The sequence below is a fragment of the Lynx rufus genome, unplaced genomic scaffold (assembly GCF_022079265.1).
Source record: "Lynx rufus isolate CCGP_SWC_20201006 ecotype Redwood Valley unplaced genomic scaffold, mLynRuf1.p SCAF_4, whole genome shotgun sequence".
Classification (NCBI taxonomy): Eukaryota; Metazoa; Chordata; class Mammalia; order Carnivora; family Felidae; genus Lynx; species Lynx rufus.
Window position 1 is genome coordinate 93,533,947 of NW_025814856.1, and position 21,087 is coordinate 93,555,033.

At 35.3% G+C, this 21,087-nt stretch overlaps 1 protein-coding gene across 1 annotated transcript in view; it reads left to right on the forward strand.

Moving 5' to 3' along the window:
• The window catches only part of ZNF804B (zinc finger protein 804B), a 510,313-nt gene that overhangs the window by 347,291 nt on the left and 141,935 nt on the right, over positions 1 to 21,087 (forward strand). The window lies entirely within an intron of this gene.

The window sequence follows — 21,087 nt, forward strand, 5'->3', positions numbered from 1 at the left end:
GGCCAGGCATGGCGGAGAGAGTGTGCTGTTTATCTCTGTATGTTTTACAGTGTTAGCTGGGCCCATCTTCCATTGCCTTCGTGCGACTGGAAATTAGCTTTCCTGTACCGCTGTGTTGCATTTCACTTGTCCCTTGGGAGCTCTTGCTCACATTTTCAAAGCTGCTTGCTGTATAGAAGTCATTTAAGGAAGGACAAATTAGTGCTGGAAGACAATAGTTACGCCTAATGCAGTTAAGAGTTCTGTTTTGTAGCCTCCGACCCTTTACAAGCAAGGAGTAGAAATAAACATCATGGCTAATGCACTTCGGCAATATAAAAGGTTTCTACATGGAAAATGCTGCTAACAGTAAACAGCTTATATAAAGCAAAGATAAATCATAATGGAGTGGTAATTTGAGTTGTATTGTACATCTCCTCAGGGAACTCCTAGACTCTAAAGACACCATCTCATTACTACCTGGAGTACCTCTGAGAAACATACAAAAAGCATCATTTTCTCCCAATTTTTTGTGTAAGGACCTAAGTCACAGGGAATTAATGTGACTTGCCGTTATATGGAAATGGATTTCTCATTTTCATGGAAAGGATCGTTTCAGTGAATTGGCCTATTTTCTCATGAAATTAGTCACTCAACCTGAGCGGGGGGCGGGTGGGGGGGGAGCTAAATAAAATCCCCCTGGAAAACAAGCAAACAAAATACCCTTTAACATATTTCAGTACCTATGTGGACTTGTTTGAACTTAACAAATGCAACTAGAACCAGAATATATTTGATTGACTTTATCCATTAGAGTAACACACCACGTGTTTATGTGAAAGTTTTTGATGGGAAAGATGACAGTTTTAGGAGAAAATGTAGGAAAGCTGCAGCTTCCAGGCAAACGCGTGACAGAGTGGGAACCGAGCTGCCCTTTTCTGCCCTCCGCTGTCTCAGGCCAACCTTAATGACAAATGGTCCTGCTCACCAGAGCATGATCTCTGCACCCAGAAATGATGAATCAAGAATGATCGATTACTTTCTTAGGACTTCAAAGGAAATTGCGACAGAGCCCACTAAGTCTGGGAGGCATTCTGCTCAGTAGAGCACCCACCATGACTGCACATCTAGAGAGTCTGACCTAAGTGCTTCTCTGCACACCTTTCCCATAATCCTCCCTATCTCCAACTCCCTACCTTGTCTAGGGTGTATGGATTCAGAAATCACTCAAGTTGGAGCAAAGTTCTGGAAGATTCTAATGCCTGTCTTCTTCAGTGATCTTTTTGCGTAAGGCTGCATAGAACAACTTAGCTCAGTGTGTCTGATCTTTACTCCAAGATGTAATATACCACATTTTTATTGCTCTTAATTGTATGGATTGCTAAACATCCTATTCTCCTGGTAGTTCACTTTCAAAGGAAAATGTGTTTTGTAACTACTGAGCATGTCCTTTATGGACACAGATTTCTGGCCAATGGTTAAGATTTGTTATTTTTAAACAGCTGCATTTTCCTAACCTTATTTCTTTAGATATGTATTTCAGAGGTAGGAAAAGGATATTTGGATTATAAATCCTACATTACGGTCTGTTAAATCATCCAACATGAACCCTTGTTTTCAGCTATAGAGTGATTAGGAAACACTGATTATATTTGATAATTAAAAAACTGCTAAAATAAATGAGGATTGAATTACAGGTATTCATCACCATTCTTTTTTATGCCTGACCTCCAATAGAAATCTATACATGTTAATCCCCAGGGCGCATTTTTCTGACTTGAAAAATATGTGAAAGTTGGGCATTCTGGTGCATATTGATGTGAGGTATGGAGCCATGTAAAAGCCAAGAAAGTAACTGAGGTATTTGCTGATCTTGGATATTTTCCAAATATTGCATAAAGCTGTCTGTGCAACCTGTGTCTAAGTGAGCAGTCTACTCCTCCTCAGCACCTCTTGATAGTTCTTCTGTCTGTATCATAGTTTAATTTGATTTGCCACATTTTTACTTTATTTAGTTTTTTAAATTTATTTTTCAATTTAAATCCAAGTTTGTTAACATGTAGTGCAATAATCATTTCAGGAATAGAACTGAGTGATTCATCACTTATGTATAACACCCGGTGCCCATCCCAACAAGTGCCCTCCTTAATGCCCATTGCCCATCTAGCCCATTCCCCATTTTCACTTTAAAACCTTTTAATTAGCATTTGCTTTAGCTCCTTTAGCTATTTCCTAACAGAACTCATATCACAAAGGTCTTTGTTAGTTATAAATTCTTTTACTCTGTAAGTCATTAGATATGTAGATATTCTTACGTCTTTCTTATACATTCCATAAAAAATATACTCCATATGATGCAGAGAGATGGTATTAAGATGAAGGTTTTTTATTAGCTCATGTCATTTTACTCTTAGTACCAAACTTGATATTTTAAGATATATTTTAGTTGTGAGAAAAGGTATCATGTATGTCCTGTCTACTTTTGACATCTTTCCACATATTTTTGTCTGACAGGAAATATAAATGTGCTTCTCACTAGCTTAGATGTGTTTACCAAAAGGCAGATGACAAAATTAGTCATTTTTATATGTTCTAAACACATTGAAACTGCATAAATGAACAGAATATGAAGCTCTCATTTGGCTTACTATTCTTTATTGATCATATCACAGTAAAAAAAAAACCCTGAGAAATATCAAGTGCATTTTTGTCTTAGAATTATTTTTACCCTTGAAAAATAGTTCAAAATTTATGAGCTTTGAACTTGCTTTTGGAATGTACAAAGGCCCCAATTTCTCCACATCCTCACCAACACTTGTTAGTTTCTTGTCTTTTTCTTTCTTTCTTTCTTTCTTTCTTTCTTCTTTCTTTCTTTCTTCTCTTTGTTCTTTCTTTTTTCTTTTTGAATAATATCTATCCTAATGAGAATGAAATTTTTCTTTGCTTTTGAAATTAAACATTTTATGGGAGTTCTGCAAGAACATTTTCCTACAAATTTCAACACAGTGAGTATATGTCATTTTCTTCCCATTATTCCAACATGAGCTGGTATAAATTGCTTTAAATCATTTCTGGTATAGAAGTCCTAGCATGTAGATATATTCTTTCTAATAATGTTAGATAAACACATTCTATTCAACTCATATCCTTGTATGAAGAGTATTTATAGTTACTCCTGGTGAATGGAAAAAAAAAGTATAGATATTCATTTCTTTAAAGTCTTAGTAGTGTTTATGAAACCTTTATAATCTCCCAATAACAGGGAAAATATATTTGAATTAGCTTAGAGAAACACAAAAACTTTCATTCAGAAATGTCATATGAACTTAAAATTCTCTTTATACTTTTCTTTATTTTCCATGAATCCTATAATTAACGCATGTCACTTTATTTTAAGGAAAAAATTGTCATAAAAATAGTGGTAAGCTTTAGGATCCAGGCTAATATGCATTCTTTTCTTTTAAAATAATGGATAGATCAAAGTGAATAATATCTAGTAGGTATTTGCTAGTATTCTATTGCAATAAAAAAGAAATAGCAGCCTTAAGTTTTATTTTTCAAGAAGATTCTAAATCTAAAATGGCATTAGACCTTCAAAAAATCAAATGAGCTTTACATTATTATATATTTATATTTCAAAAAATGTCACCAAAGAACAATGTTTTACAGAAAAAGAAAAGAAAAAGAGCTAGTATTCATATGTAATAAATGAACACATGGGAGGATTCAGGAATGAAACCATGGTTATATCTTGAAAAGACAATCAACAATAAACATGTGATACTGTGACCAAATAGTGTGATAGTTTAAACATTGAAGTTATATTTGTTTTGATGACTTCACTAATGTATACATACATTAAATATTACTTTACATATACGGTATGTCCAGCACTGTGTTAGGTAGGAGAAGACAACCAGTTCTTTGGTTTTCTGATTATAGCATTATTCAGCTCTTAAAATCATCAGATTTTGATTTAAGGAGTCGTTTACACTCTATAAACTAATTATAATCATGAACAAAATCATGTAATCATTTTAACAACTTGATTCTTTCCACAAATGTATACTTATTTCATACTGTGGACCAGACCCTATGCTCCATTTTAGTGAACAAATTGATGAATACAATGTGTTTCCTTCCCTAGGTTGTTCAGAGACATTCATTATAATTGATTTGAGATCAGTGCACTAATCCAGAGGATAAAACCTCTTTTTTTTTTTTTTTTTAATTTTCAGTTAGTTCTGTAAAGCTTAGGTTGGGGAATTAAAAAAATAAAATCTGTTCTTTCATCTTTAAAGTCACAAAAATTAGACATATTTTCCTCTTAGCTCCTGAATTCCGTGCTGCATTTACCACTCCCAGAAAGTTTTTGGCATAAAATCAAAATGAACTAAGATCTTCAGCATACTCTGAATCAGTCTCCAAATAAAGAGATCATTGAGCTTCCAAATGATGTCTAAACTCATTATCCTCCAACAGGGAAGCATTAAAATATCATCCCCTAGAAACATTATTACCATGGAACATCTGTAAACATCAGTACGTGGTCAGAGATATTGATGGGATCCACTTTTTTGGTAAATTTAAAAATACTCAAAAGATGATGAAGAAAATCAATGAACATCTATCAGAAATGAGACAGAAAAAAGATCTTATAGCTTAAGCCCATTTTGTAGGATGCAATAATGTACCCATAAAACTACAGAATTACTTATAAGCATATTAGGATGTGACATTAATCTAAATGTAGGGATAATGAACATGGCAATAGCAATTGCCAGTCAAGTACTTCTAAGAGCGCTTGTAATGAAATTAGGAGACATGTAAATTGCAATGCATTTAAAATGCAGCAATGGGTGTAAATGATAAGCTGAGGTAGTTTCCTATAGATGTCCTATAGACTTATAGAAATAAAGTAAAGCCATTCAGACATTGACAGTTTTTCTTCCTAAAGTCTGCCATATAAATAGACAGTTTTCAAAATGGTACACCTTGAAATACTTGAGAAGTAATTCTGCACATTTCTGGAACTAAGGGAAGCAGAATAGTCAAGGTAACTATAATTGGGACAGACGTGTATACTGGGGCTCAGTTGAAAGAGGATAAAATGAACTGTTTAAGTTAAAAGCGTTGAAGATAAATAGTATAATTAAAGTGTTTATACATGAATGTGTAAAGTATAGAAAAAAAATGTGATCACAAAGCGATTCTACAAGCAGACCTGAAAATAAATCAAATGATAAGAATGCCATATGTATGTTTCCAACCACTGATCAATCATCATTTGAATTTCTAACCCAGATATTGGAGACCAGAGCCCAGATTCCTATTGGTTTTGTTGTCAGTGAAAGGATGATAAGGATTCCAGCCCTAGTTTTGTGCCTGCATTTGTTTTCCTATTAGTAAGTACTAGCAGATGACATAAAAAGTTGCCTAATACTAAGGGGGGAAATGTCAAAATTTTAGTCATGTTGAATCAAATACCTTTACTTTTTAAGTTTCTGAATACAGTAGTTAGTAATTATTACATAATTTACCTACATATAGCAACAGAAAATGTAGAGTATGGAGAATATGCTATGAAGTCAAGCTAACATAGATTCCTAGTCTAACTCTGCTACTTTTGATGCCTGTAATCTTGGACAAATCATTTAATTTTAATTTTCCCAGCTGCATGGATACAAGATTTATATCTTCAGATTGTTATCACTGGTTAACTAAGTTACTTCTTGTGAAATGTTTAATACGGTAACTCACTCATAGTACTTTTCCAACAAATGTTAGCTATCGTTTCTGATTGAATATTATTCATCCATACCATTTGCTAGTAAAAGTGTTTCCAGTGTGTATGGTATAACTAAATACAGTGTGGCTTCCAGATACCTCTGACATACAAATAGCAAATAAGAGTGTATGAGCAGAAAAAGAGAACAGAAACAGGCAAGTTGTTCATTCTCCTGGAAATTTCAGTCTCTTATTTTATTTGTATTTTACTTTTAACTTTCTCTACCATAAACAAAGAAAAAGTGTAGATTATCTTACTGAAGCAATTCTAAAATAATATCTATTTAAAAATATTAATATCAGTAGTCTGCTGAATAAAATAAAAAGTGATTTGAAAATTAAATCAATATTTTCTCCAAAGAAATCAAAAGAACCTGATTTACCCAAGAAAATTGCTGCTGTTGAAATGCAGGCACGTAAGAGGTTTGTGAATAGAACTTTTAATAATCACATACCACAGGCCATCATCAGATAGACACTACCCAGAAGAATCTAATAAATGATGTTGTATTGACTACACTTGTTGAACTGTCCCGTTTTTGAACTCTCTTCAATCTTTTCTATTCTCTGATGAATATCCCTGTTTTAAAAAAAAATCTCGAGTTTCAGTCTCTCTCTCTTACTACCTTAAAAAAGGAACAAGCTAGCCATAAACAATCAAGTCGACAGATGCCTATGAGAATTAGTTGCTCTTTTTGAGTCACTCCCGGGGCTTCTTTGGAAATTTCTGACTTGCTGCCTGGGAGAATTAGGCTGATTTTCTGCCTTTGGCTTCTTATCCTGTCACTCAATGGAAGAAGGTATTAGAAGGTTACCTCTGAGCTGAAATTGAAGTCAGAGCTACTGACCCTACTGCACGAACCTTTCATTTTGTTCTCTGGGCTGGGTCACATCTTATTTGTCCATTGTAAATTTTTAGTGTCTATTCACCGAATTCCCATTCAGTATTTCAAATCAATTTCCCAAGGGTTTCCTAGGAAAACAAACCCCAAATAACAAAATTTAAGCTGTCAGTCTTGAACTTACATGGCTTACCTTTGCAAATGGAATCCATTCAAAATAAAGGTACAAAACCTTGGCCAAGAATTTAAGTTTTTAAAAATACTACTGTATAAAGAAAGTCACAAATCTGCCGTTCCGTTGATTATAGTTATAGTGATTATAGTCACTTTTAATTCCTACAGTTACCCTCAGTTAGCCAGCATTGATAATAAGTCAATAGTGACAGTGGAGTTATTATTTTTCTTCTTGGTAAATAACATGTAGTGAACAAGTATTCAAAGACCGTAATTTGTGTCTTTTCAATTATTCTATTGTAAAAATGCCAAAGCACTTTTCATATCTTAATGTCAAATAGGCATTATCTAAAACTTGAGATAAGAGTTTTATCACTTAACACGTGGGGAGAAAAATCCTCAAATCTATTTTTATTTTAAGTATTTAATCTCAGAGAGTTCATACTTCCAAAATTCATGCAGTCCTGGCACAAGGAGACAAATAGTAAATCCCCATTTTGGAGCACCGAATCGGCAGGAGCGAGGGGCTTATACAGGGTTCTCAGTATTATATCAAGTCGGCCCTGATATTCATCTGGTAAATACCACTACCAAACATCCATTGTTGACAACTGGTATCCTTTAGGACCTAGATTTAATTCTATTTTGAACAGTCCATATCTGTGCCATAATTATTGTTAAATATTTTTAATATTATAGATGGCTCTCCCATTGGAAAACCGATTCTATGATTGTGTGGTGGGGCTGAGAATTTACAAATGTATAAGTACATGCATTGACTCTCAGTAAGATGATCCAGTGAACACACTTAGAAACATTGTCTTGTTAGACGAAGCACAGGGCTAGGAATCTGCTGGCCCAACCTCCAGTCCCATTTTTTCATTAGTTAAATCTTTGCCCTTACATAGGTCACTTAATGTTCTCTGCATGTCACTTTACCTGCAAAGTATGAGGGTTTTAAGAGTGTCTGGAAGATTTAAGAACTACAGAGGTCACAGATCCTTCTAATATCCCCTTCATTTATTTCTTAAAAAAATTTAAATGTTTTTTACTAATATTTGAGAGAGACAGACAAAACGTGAGGGGGGGGGGGATGGGCAGAGAGAGGAGACACAGAATCCAAAGCAGGTTCCAGGCCCTAAGCTGTCAGCACAGAGCCTGATGTAGGGTTGGAACTGGAGAACCAGGAGATTATGATGTGAGCTGAAGTCCAACGCTTAACCGACTGAGCCACCCAGGTGCCTCTGTCCCTTTAAGTTATATTTCTATAGTTGGTCATGGGTAACTTGTCAAGAGATGGAATTGGGATATTAAGCGTTTCCCCCAACAGACAAAAGGGGTACATTTGAAAGGGATCAAACTAGAGCCGTATTCCAGAGAAGGGAGCAGGAAGGAGCACCAGGCTCAGGCGTTTTGAGGGGGCTAATCTTTCCCAGGGTACATGGTATCCTCTTTGGATGGTGTATGAATATTTTGAGACCCTTAAATATTATTTGGTGAGTTTCTACCTATGAAGCTATGGCACACCCTAAACCCTTGAAAAATTAGTATCTGTGCTTAGGGTGTGTCAGTCTAAAGAAAGAAGGACAGGTTATTAAATATTCAATTGCAGTTAGTACATCAGAATTGGTATAATAGCTATAAAGTACACTGGAGTAGACATTCTAGAAAGAAAAAAAAAGTTCAGATTAAAGAGATCAGAAAGGGGCGCCTGGGTGGCTCAGTCGGTTAAGCTTCCGACTTCAGCTCAGGTCACGATCTCGCGGTCCGTGAGTTCGAGCCCCGCGTCGGGCTCTGGGCTGATGATGGCCCAGAGCCTGGAGCCTGCTTCCGATTCTGTGTCTCCTTCTCTCTCTGACCCACCCCCATTCATGCTCTGCCTCTCTCTGTCTCAAAAATAAATAAACGTTAAAAAAAATAATTAAAAAAAAATAGATCAGAAAATCAAATTATTGGATTGTGATACAAAGTCATGTTTATTTTGATCCATTTTTAAAGTAATTAAAAAGTACTAGACTCAAAATAATCCCCCCCTTCCCACACACCACCAGATCTGAAATTTGGAATACTACATTTGAGGTTCAGGTGAGAATTGGGGGAAAACAAAGTGTGGTATTTTTTGACCCCTGAAATCTCATTACTAGTAAAGGCTGCATAGGGATTTTACTACTTATATTTTATTAGAAACTCCTTGATCAAAGTAATTAATTTATTTAATCTGCTCTGTCATTGGTGTCATAATCCATCTGTTCCCATGTGATTGTAATACACATACTCCAATCTAGAAATACAGTTGTCAACATTAAAAGTCCTTGTGGTCTCTTCTCAAGAAATAATTTAACCACCAACGTACAACTGAACTCATGGAAAATAATTTGTTTTATTGAGTACAGGGACCACAGGTGTTTTTCATGATTATTATTAACTTTTAACATTCATAATGAGTTTCTGACTACAAGATGGTAAATCAACTTATAATAAATGTAAAACTGTTAAGTATTCAGGAATATAGAACAAGATGTGATAGAGAATAAGCATCTAAGTCAACCTATTCTGACCTTATGTGGAAAGCAATTTACCTGAAAACAGTGCCAGGATCTGTCTAAAGAGCCTATGAATGGAACTATAAACCTGGGCACTGGTATATGGGGGAGATGGTGGTGTAGAAGAACCCACAACTCATAGACCATCTTTACTGTTGAATATTTACCCTTAGGGAGGAACACTGTGTAAGGATCACACAACAGGACACAGATGTGATTTTGTTTATTGGTTTGCTTGTTTGTCATACAGGTGTCAGGAATTTGTGTGTCAATTTTGATAATTTTTTTGCTGTTTTCTGTTTTTTTAAATTGTTAACCTATGAATTACACTAATAAAAGTATGTTAAAACTTGCTGTTCCTGGGATTCATCCAACTTGGACAATATGCACTATTATTTATATTATTCATATTGACTTACAGATAATTTACACTATGTTTATATGGATTTAGCTTGCCATGTTTTGTTTAGAGTTTTGCCAGATATTTTTAAGTAATGTAAAAGAGCTAATTATCTTTCATAACAAGGAGTCAACTAATGCTGATCCAAACTATAGCACATTTTTCTTCAAACTACCAATTTGCTTTTCAAAAAATTTATCCTTACTCTAGAGAGATATTTTAAGAACTCATAGGTCTTATTAAAAAAAAAACTTGTCTGAAGTTTAGCAATTTCTTCAGCTTTAGTGTACTTTCTTCTGCTAAATCCAAATAAAATTAAAATGTTTTTGTTTAAAAATTGTGTATGAATATGATCCTATTTTTCAGTACATTGACTATACTATCTTTACACATGCAGAAAGAGGTGTTCAAAATAATGTTCACACAATTTTAAAGGATAGTTAATTTCCCAGTTTTAGGTGATTTAAAATTTTAGTCTTTAATTCTTTCTGTGGCTTGAATTTTTTCATAAATATATTATCATTCTTCAGCAAAACTGTTATTCTTTATAAAACATACAAGATATAATTACTTATTTTCTTGATGTTAATGATAGCAACTAAATAAACTTGCCTAAGTATTTTCTTGTTCTAAAATGTAATCTAAATTACTACTTCTGCTGACTGACATTTTGCATATATTCTGAGACTTTGCCTGCTCATGTTCAGATGACAAGCAGCTGTAGAATAGGTAAACTGAAGTCTTCTAGGTCATTGGCCATATGTATGCTGACTGGCCTTTTCTCATATCCCTCAATCTTTAAGACTTTTAGATATCATCAATGAGTGTATGCATAGATTTTAACAACAAAAACTAAGATGTCATATCTCTTTTTAAATGAAGATTATAAACTCTTTTTATTATTAGGCAACTGCCATTCTGCTATATTATTATGACTTTGACTTTATGTATATCTATATCTTCCATATCTATGTCTGACTTATTTCATTTAGTATAATGTCCTCCAGATTCAATGATGGTTACCAGAGACTGGGGTATGGGGCAGGGGGAATGGGGAAAAAAAAACTCTTAGGAAGGATGGAAGGAAGGAAGGAAGGAAGGAAGAAAGAAAGAAAGAAAGAAAATACAGCATTCTTTCTTGATAAAAACCCTCAGGAAAGTAGGGATAGAAAGAACATACCTCAACATCATGAAAGCCGTATATGAATGACCCACTGCTAATATCATCCTCAATGGGGAAAACTGAGAGCTTTCTCCCTAAGGTCAGGAACACGACAGAGATGTCCACTCTCATCACTGTTGTTCAACATAGTGTTGGAAGTCCTAGCCTCAGCAATAAGACAACACAAAGAAATAAAAGGCATCCAAACCTTCAAGGCAGAAGTCAAACTTTCACTCTTTGTAGGTGACTGATACTCTAAGTGGAAAACCCCGAAGACTCCACCAAAAAAATGCTAGAACTGATAGCTGAATTCAGCAAATTTGCAGGATATAAAATCAAAGTACAGAAATCAGTTGAATTTCTATACACCAATAATGAAGCAGCAGAAAGAGAAATCAAGGAATCAATCCCATTTATAATTGCACCAAAAAAAAACCCCACTAGAAATAAACCTAACCAAAGAGGTAAAATATATGTATGCTGAAAACTATAGAAAGCTTATGAAAGAAATTGAAGAAGACACAAAGAAATGGAAAAAACATTCCATGCTCATGGAAGAACAAATATTGTTAAAATGTCGATACTACCCGAAGCAATCTACATATTCAAAGCAGTCCCTATCAAAATTACACCAGTATTCTTCACAGAGCTCGAACAAACAATCACAAAATTTTTCTGGAACAACAAAAGACCCTGAACAGCTAAAGTAATGTTGGAGGGGCGCCTGGGTGGCGCAGTCGGTTAAGCGTCCGACTTCAGCCAGGTCACGATCTCGCGGTCCGTGAGTTCGAGCCCCGCGTCGGGCTCTGGGCTGATGGCTCAGAGCCTGGAGCCTGTTTCCGATTCTGTGCCTCCCTCTCTCTCTGCCCCTCCCCCGTTCATGCTCTCTCTCTGTCCCAAAAATAAATAAACGTTGAAAAAAAAATTAAAAAAGAAAAAAGAAGCAGCATCAAAAAAAAAAAAAAAAAAAGTAATGTTGGAAACAAAAACCAAAGCTGGAGGCATCACAATTCTGGACTTCAAGCTATATTACAAAGTTGTAATCAAAAGATGTATGGTACTGGCACAAAAGCAGACACATAACTCAATGGAATAAAATAGAGAACCCAGAAATGGGCCCATAAATGCATGACCGACTAATCTTTGACAAAGTAGGAAAGAATATCCAGTGAGAAAATGACAGTCTCTTCAGCAAATGGTGTTGGGAAAACTGGACAGTGACATGCAGAAGAATGAAGCTGGACCACTTTCTTACACCATACACAAACATAAATTAAAAATGGATGAAAGACCTAAATGTAAGACAGGAAACCATCAAAATCCTAGAGGAATGAACAAACAACAACTTCTTTGGCCTCAGCCACAGCGACTTCTTACTAGAATGTCTCCAGAGGCAAAGGAAACAAAAGCAAAAGTGAACTATTGGGACCTCATCAACATAAGAAGCTTCTGCACAGCAGAGGAAATGATCTGCAAAAATAAAAGGCAACATATGGAATAGGAGAGGATATTTGCAAATGACATGTAAGATAAAGGGTCAGTAACCAAAATCTATAAAGAACTTATCACACTCAACACCCAAAAAACAATAATCCAGGGAAGAAATGGGCAAAAGACATGAATAGACACTTTTCAAAGGAAGATATCCAGATGACTAACAGTCACATGAAAAGATGCTTAACATCAATCATCATCAGGGAAATACAAATCGAAACCACAATGAGATACTATCTCACACTGATCAGAATGGCTAAGATGAACAACTCAGGTAACAACAGATGTTGGCAAGGATGCAGAGAAAGGGGAACATTTTGCACTGTTGGTCCGAATGCAAACTGGTGCAGCCACTCTTGAAAACAGTATGGAGGTTCCTCAAAAAATTAAAAACAGAACTACCCTATGACCCAGCAATTGCACTACTAGGTATTTATCTAAAGGAAACAAAAATGCTGATTAGAAGGGGCACATGAACCCCAATGTTTATAGCAGTGCTATCAACAATAACCAAATTATGGAAAGAGCCCAAATATCCATTGACTGACAAGTCAATGAAGAAGATGTGGTATCTATACACAATGGAATATTACTCAGCATTCAGAAAGAATGAAATCTTACCATTTTCAACAAGGTGGATGGAAGTAGACTGTATTAATGCCAAGCAAAATAAGTCAGTCAGAGAAAGATAAATATCATATGATCTCACTCATATATGGAATTTATGAAACAAAACAGATGAACATGGGGGAAGGGGAGGAAAAATAAGATAGAAACAGAGAGGGAGGCAAACCATAAGAGACTCTTAAATACAGATAACAAACTGAGGTTTGCTAGAGGGGTGCCAGCTAGGGGGATGGGCTAAATAGGTGATGGGCATTAAGTACTAATAGGGCACTTGTAGGGACACCTGGGTGGATCAGTCAGTTAAGCTTTCAACTTTTGCTCAGGTCATTATCAGGTCATTATCTCACAGTTCTAGCCCCATGTCTGGCTCTGTGTTGACAGCTCAGAGCTTGGCGCCTACTTAGGATTCTCTGTTTCCCTCTCTCTCTGCCCCTCCCCAACTTACATTCTGTCTCTCTCTCTCTCTCTCTCAAAAATAAATAAACATTAAAAAAAATTTAAAAAGGAGAGTACTTGTTGGGATGAGCTCTGGGTGTTACATGGGTGTGATGAGTTACTAAATACTACTGATGCCATATTACACTATATTTTAACTAACTTGGATTTAAATAAAATAAAAATAAATTTAAAAAACAGAACAAAAAAGGAAAGAAAGAAAAAGGAAATAAAGAAAGAAAAAGGGAGAAGGAAGGAAGGAGAGAAAGAGGGAGGGAGGGTGAGAAGGAGGAAGGAAGGAAGGCAGGAAGTCGCCAAGGGTCATGGGTAACTATTGTCTAATGGATACAGAGTTTGGCCGGATTAAAAGAATTCTGAAGATAGACGGTGATGGTTGCACAATGATATGAATGAATATAGTAACACTGAACTGTACTCCTTAAAATGATTAAGATCATAACTTTTAGGTTATGTGTATTTACCAGAATAAAAAAAGGTGTGATAACAGAAAATTATTAGAAACTAACACTCAAAAGCCTACTTGTGTGTAACTACCATATTTTATATTTTATCATCAACATAAAAATAACATGTGCTCAAAACTTTCTTCATCATATGTTGTTTGAAACGTCCTTGTGGTGGACTCCATTCAGATCCCCTGACTCAATAGCTCTAGTGGAGAGAGGAACTGAGAAGAGGTGAGGGAAGAACAGCGAGGGAAGGAGGCTGGACTGCCAGAAGGTTTTGGAATCAAGAGAGATCACAAAATTGAAAGAGAAGAGTTATTCAGCCTTAGGCTTGCTGTCTCTAACCGTCTGGCCCATGGTACTTCACACTGGATAAATCCAACACATCCATTTGATCCTCCAACCAGAAAGAAGAGAGTAAGCCCAGATTTCTCCTTTTGTCAAATGCCCCATGTTCAAATAGCTGCTAGTTCTGTAAATGCTACAAGTGTACGGCTCTAAAATATCATCTCTCACCTCAAAACTCATGCTGCTCTCTTAGTGGAACATCTTACCATGTGTCTCTTCAATATTGCAGTAGATTCCTATCAGGTCACCCAGCTTCCGGCCTCACATCCCCAGAATTGTCTTCCACTCTGCTGTCAGTGATGCTTCAAAAGTGAAAACCTGATTATTTGGTTCTCTGCCACTGTTTTTCTCCATTTTCTACTAATCAAGACTGGTTTATGGCATGGGAGGCCATTGGTATGTATGTATGTATGTATTTAGAGCATGCATGTGCATTAGTGGGGGAGAGGGGCATAGGGAAAGAGAAAATCTTTTATTTAAAATTAAAAAAAAATTTTTAAGTTTATTTATTTATGAGAGATAGAGACAGAATGAGTGGAGGAGAGGCAGAAAGAGAGGGAGACACAGAATCTGAAGGAGGCTCCAGGCTCTGAGCTGTTAGCACAGCTGTGAGTTAGCACAAACTCACAAACCATGAGATAATGACCTGAGCCAAAGTCACACAGGTAATTGACTGAGCTACCCAGGTGCCCCAATGGGAGAGAGAGAATCTTAAGCAGGCTCCACACTCAGTACAGAGCCTGATGCAGGGCTCAATCCCACAACCCTGGAGTTACGACCTGAGCCAAAGAGGTGTAGGTTCAACTAACTGAACCACCCAGGCAACCCTGGCTCTTTTATCTCACGAATCTTCTGTCCCAATGATACTCCACCATGCAGTTGCTTATTCACCCTGACTACTTGCTGTTTTCTAAACATACCAGTCCCACTCATGTCTTCATGTCATTGCGTATTCTGTGATCTTTGCCTAGAATGCCTGCCTTTGATGATGATCACTTGATTTTTTTTTCCCCAACACTTTCTTTAAACATTGCTTCTTCTAAGATGTTTCCTGACCTTCTCTTTTTCAGGAAGAATTTATTCCCCAGCATGTGTTTATCTGTTGTGCTCTAGCATTACTTCCTTTGTATCATTTACGTTGTTACGCACTTGTTTGTTGATCTGCCTGATTCCCTCTCCTAGATAATAGTGTTCTTGCTGCTAGAGATAGTGTTTTTCATTTCTATAAATCCCTATTTGCCTGTGTATAAAAGAAACTTAAAATATCTTTCTAGAATGAGTAAATAAACATAAAGAGATTAGCCACGCAGTCTTGACAAAGAACAAACTTGGAGGCATCACATTCCCTTATTTCAAACTCTGTTACAAAGCTGTAGTAGTTTGAACAGTGTGGGATCGGCATAAAAATAGACACAAAGATCAACAGAACAGAATAGAGAGCCCAGAAATAAGTGCATGTATATGTGATCGATTTAACTTAAGACAAAGGAGTCAAGGATATTCAATGGGGAAAGGACAGTCTGTTCAATAAATGGTACTGGGAAAACTGGACCACTATCTTATACCATAAACAAAAGTAAACTCAAAATGGTTTGAAGACTTGAACAGAAGACCATAAACCATAAACTCCTAGAAGAAAACATAAGCAGTATACCTCTTGATTTTTTTTAATCTGACACCAAGAGAAAAGCAAAAATAAACAAATGGGACTATGTCAATTAAAAAAGCTTCTGCATAGCAAAGGAAACCATTAGCAGTATAAAAAGGCAGCTTACAGAATGGGAGAGAATATTTGCAAATCACACATCTGATAAGGGGTTAATTTCAAAAATATATAAGGAATTCATACAACCAATAGCAAAAAGTAAATAAATAAAAATTTGAAAAAATGGGCAGAAGATCTCAACAGAAATGTTTCCTAAGAAGATATACAGAAGACCAACCAACAAATACATAAAAATTCTTAACATCATTAATCATGTTAATTATTATGCAGATAGAATGCAAATAGAAACTACAATGAGATATCCCTCATACCTGTTTGAATGTCTCTTATAGAAAAGGAAAGAAAGAAAAGAAAGAAATAACAAGTGTTGGCAAGAATGTGGAGCCACTGTGGAAAACAGTATGAAGTGTCCTCAAAAAATTAAAATTAGGACTAGCATGTGATCCAGCAATCACCAATCTGTTTTCTGTAACCTTGGTTTTTATGTTTGTTTTTTAGATTCCACATATAAGAGAGATCATACAGTATTTGTCTTTCTACATCTGACTTATTTCACTTAAGATAATGTCCTTGACATCCATCCATGTTGTTGCAAATGGCAAGATTGTATTCTTTTTTATGTGTGAAGAATATTCCATTTTGTATATACATATCACAAATTTCTTTATCCATTCATTCATTGGTGGTCACATAACTTGTATTTCTATAACTTGGCTATTATAAATAGTGCTTCAATGAACATAGGGATATAGTTATCTTTTTGGGTTACTGTTTTCATTTTTGGATAAATTCCCTGAGGGTAGAGAGTGGGAAAAATGGGGGAAAGATGTCAAAAGTTTTAAAAAAAAAATCTTTCATGTGAATATGTTAGTTGAACTGCAATCATGTCTTATAAAAAATAAGAATACATAATGGACTTTTCTCATTTAATTTTTATTCAATAAATATTATTTAGAATTTTTTACCAAGTATTTTATCATAATTTATACATATAACTTATGAATGAATAAATATGAAGTTAAGAATATTGAGAGAAAATTATAACTTCTGTTTTACATTTTTCTCTTGAGCTCAAGATCAGTTTTGGTGCTCAGGAATTGAAACATAATTTTTTCAATTATCTTTTATTTTAATAGATTAACATAAAATCACTTGCTTATTGTATAATTCTCTAACAAGGCCAAAAAATAAATGCATTACTAAAAAAATAATAAATGGAACCTATATTGTTAACATGCTAGGGTATTTTTTCCAGAATTTAAATAAAGGAAAAAATATGTATATAGAGAAAGCACTTTTTGATTTTTATTATACCTAAAGAATGACCTAGAATTAGTAAAGTTAGATAGATACATTATGATTTTACATAGAGTATGGTATAGTTGACAATTTGAATTCATAATGACAACAGGTAATCTGGGAAAATGGAAAAAAAAAAAAAAACAGTAGCATAAAATGTTGGGTTAGAGTCCTTGACTTTATAGTGGATTCAAGCAGCATAATTTTTGGAATTTCTACGGCAGCATTTCAGGACCTGTGATGAGCCATACACTCTAATGGGTACTAAAAAAATAAATAAGAAAATAAGAAAAAAAAAAAAAAAAAAAAAAGAGCCACCAGAGGTGTTCCTCTCAGTCTTCGGGTGCTTTCCTGAAAGTCATGCACAATGGTTAGTACTTGCAAAGGGGACCGGAAAAAATGTAGTGTTTTAGCTGGGCACAGAAAAAACGAACAAAAAAACAAACAAACAAACAAAATAAAGAAGTTGGAAAAACACACCCCATCATCCGGGCTCATCAGTCCCCTCTTGGTGCCAGGGACTGACCAAGTGACTGACTGTTGGCTTTCCAGGACTGCTCCCCTTCCAAAATACAAGAGGATAAATGAGAAGTGGATACTTCTTTGATAAGATGTATTATGTTATCTGTAGAAGAGTTTGAAATCCTGGAAGACATTTTCCAGTTGTGCAAAATTATCATATTACATACAGTCTTCTATGACAATCACTTCATAGCTATAAAATGGGAGTGATGGAAAAGACTTCTGCCCATTGCTGTGAGAGTAGTGTGAGATAAGGTATGTGAAAATGCTGGGAACATAGTAGGTATTCAAAAAGCATTGATTCTTTTTCCTTATGTCTGTATCTTTAGAGAAGCCTACCTCTGCTGGAGGGTTGACGATGATGATGATGATTGTTACGATGATGATGAATTTCTTTAATCAATGGTTGCTTTTGTGCTACTTCTCTTAGACAACATAAAAAAATATGTCCTTTAACGGGTAAGGTTCGGCTGTGTATTTCAGACCTTTCTTGCTTCTTGAGATAGGCCTGAACTGCAACATACTTTCCTTTTAGGGCTGCCTTTGCTTCATCCCAAAGCGTTTGGATGGTTGTGTTTTCATTTTCATTTGCTTCCATGTATTTTGTTTTGTTTTGTTTTGTTTCTTCTTTAATTTCTGGTTAACTCATTCATTCTTTAGTAGGATGTTCTTTAACCTCCACGTACTTGAGGGCTTTCCAAATTTTTTTCTTGTGGTTGATTTCAAGTTTCATATTGTTGTGATCTGAAAATCTGCATGGTATAATCTCAGTCTATTTGTACATGTTGAGGACTGATTTGTGACCCAGTATGTGATCTATTCCAGAGAATGTTCCATGTATACTTGAAAAGAATGTGTATTCTGCTGCTTTAGGATGAAATGTTCTGTATATATATGTTAAGTCCATCCGGTGCAGTGTGTCATTCAAAGTCATTGTTTCCTTGTTGATTTTCTGCCTACTTGATCTGTCCATTGTTGTAAGTGGGGTATTGAAGTCCCCTACTATTGTGGTATCATTATCAATGAGTTTCTTTATGTTTGTTACTAATTGTTACTAATTGCAATTGTTGCTAATTGTTACTAATATATTTGGGGGCCTAAATATTTACAATTGCTAGATCTTCTTGATGGATAGACCTCGTAATTATGATATAATGCCCTTCATCTCTTGTGACAGTCTTTGTTTTAAAATCCAGTTTCTCTGATAGAAGTATGGCCACTCTGGCTTTCTTTTGACATCTCTTAGCATGACAGATGGCTCTCCATCCCCTCATTTGCAATCTGCAGGTGTCTTTGGGTCTAAAATGAGTCTCTTGCAGGCAGCATATAAATGGATCTTGTTTTTTAATGCATTCTGATACCCTATTTCTTTTGATTGGGGAGCATTTAGTCCATTTATATTCAGAGTGATTATTGAAAGATATGAATTTCATGGCATTGTGTTACCTGTAGGGTTATCTCTAAGCTTGGCAAAAATGAGAACTGTAAATGGTACCTGTACACTTAAAGACTGAAACTCTATACCGGTCAAAGATAAAATAGACTCAAGTGATTGTGTCTTACCTTTCTTCTCCAAGGATGGCAATTACTGGGCATTTAATTGCTGCAGTGAGAACCATTCAGAACCTGATAACCAGTGAGCAAGGAGGGAGGTAGGAGATGGAAAAAGCAGTTGTGGGATTTCCCCTCCCCTTTTGCATTTCAATCTCACACACTTGGCTTTCAAAAGACCCTCATTACTTGAGAGTAGCACAGATGCAAGAGGAGAGGCAGGAGCAAACTTATGTGGGACAGGCTCTCAGCTAGGCATGCTGTGTATATTTAGTCCCAGGATGCACATGAAACAAGACTTGCTGAAAACAAGCACCCGGGCTAGCACCCTATAATTATGGGATTTGCTTAGGTTGGACATAGTTAGGATCAAAATTTCTCTTATTCTTTAAAGTCATTTAAAACCAAAATTATGTTATCTAAAATACAAATTAATTAACACATCCTATTTAATAAAAAGAAAATGTCAAGATTTCCTAGGCTAATTAGTGATTCGTCTTTCTCAACCATCAATTTTCATCCACAATTAGTGAGAAAGCTTTTGATTTTTGTAAGCTTTTTATAAGCTGTAAGCATGTACTAAAACACTTCTTTGATGAACATATTGTCATCTACTAAAATGTAATAGGACATCAGATTTTTTTTCAACAAAATTAAAAAGAATAAAGTCTTTTGATAATAGTATTCTTTGATGTTGTAAAAGTTATCTGACTTCCGATCTGGTGACTGCAATTTTGAAAAGGATTCATTAATCACAACGGAGTAATTATCTTCGGCAGTCATCTTTCTCTGAGTCAGGAAGAGCCAATCCAAAGGTGAATGTTATTGTAAAGTTAAGGGGAATAGAATGTCCATGATGCTGAGGGAGAAAGATTTTGAAATACAAAGGCTGTGTTTGAAAGGCAGTGTGTGGTGGAATAAACATAGCCCTGTAATCATGTTATGACCTCCAAAGTTTAATACTGTGCCTCTTACCTAATTGACACTGACCCTTCAGCATGAACAAATGACTGAGTGTTGCACAATAGATTGCATATAGATGAACATCTCGAGATTTCCTAGACTTAACCATACTGTACTTAACTCAACTCCCCATGTGTGCCTCACTTTGAAAATAAACTTATAAACCAAGTTGATAGGAGGTAAATCAGTCCAAATGTTTCTCTGATGTCTAGTTGAAATGTTTTTCAGCTTCCCTCTTGTTTGTGCACACTTACATAGAAAAGGTAAAAGACAAGTCAGGTGTGAACATAAGTCTGATCAAGGAAAGCAGGTTTGACTTGAAAAATTCCTTTCAAAAAAGGCTGAGAATAAGTGATGGAAATTGAAGTGAAAAATATATTCAAAGTTTATACTGTGACTTGGATAAACTTGCCAAATATACTTAGCTTAATGACTAATAGTATAAAATATAATTAATAGAAATTAGTAACTTACATTTCTACTATTTTGGAATTTATGTGTCCATTTCAGAAAGCCTCATAGGGGTGTTCTCCTTATGACAACAAGCCTAACTTAACCCTAAGGTAACTCTTGGGGCTTAACAAAGGATATATTGAGCTGACATCACAGTATGAATCTGGTTTGAATTACTTTCTTGGCTCTAACTTCAAACTTTTTTCTGAGCTCTAGACTCTGGTACAAACATCTCCTAAATGTTCCATAGAGTTCTTCAATTTACAACTGAATTTTATTTCCCTAAAGCAAATCATCATATAGTATCCTCTTTTT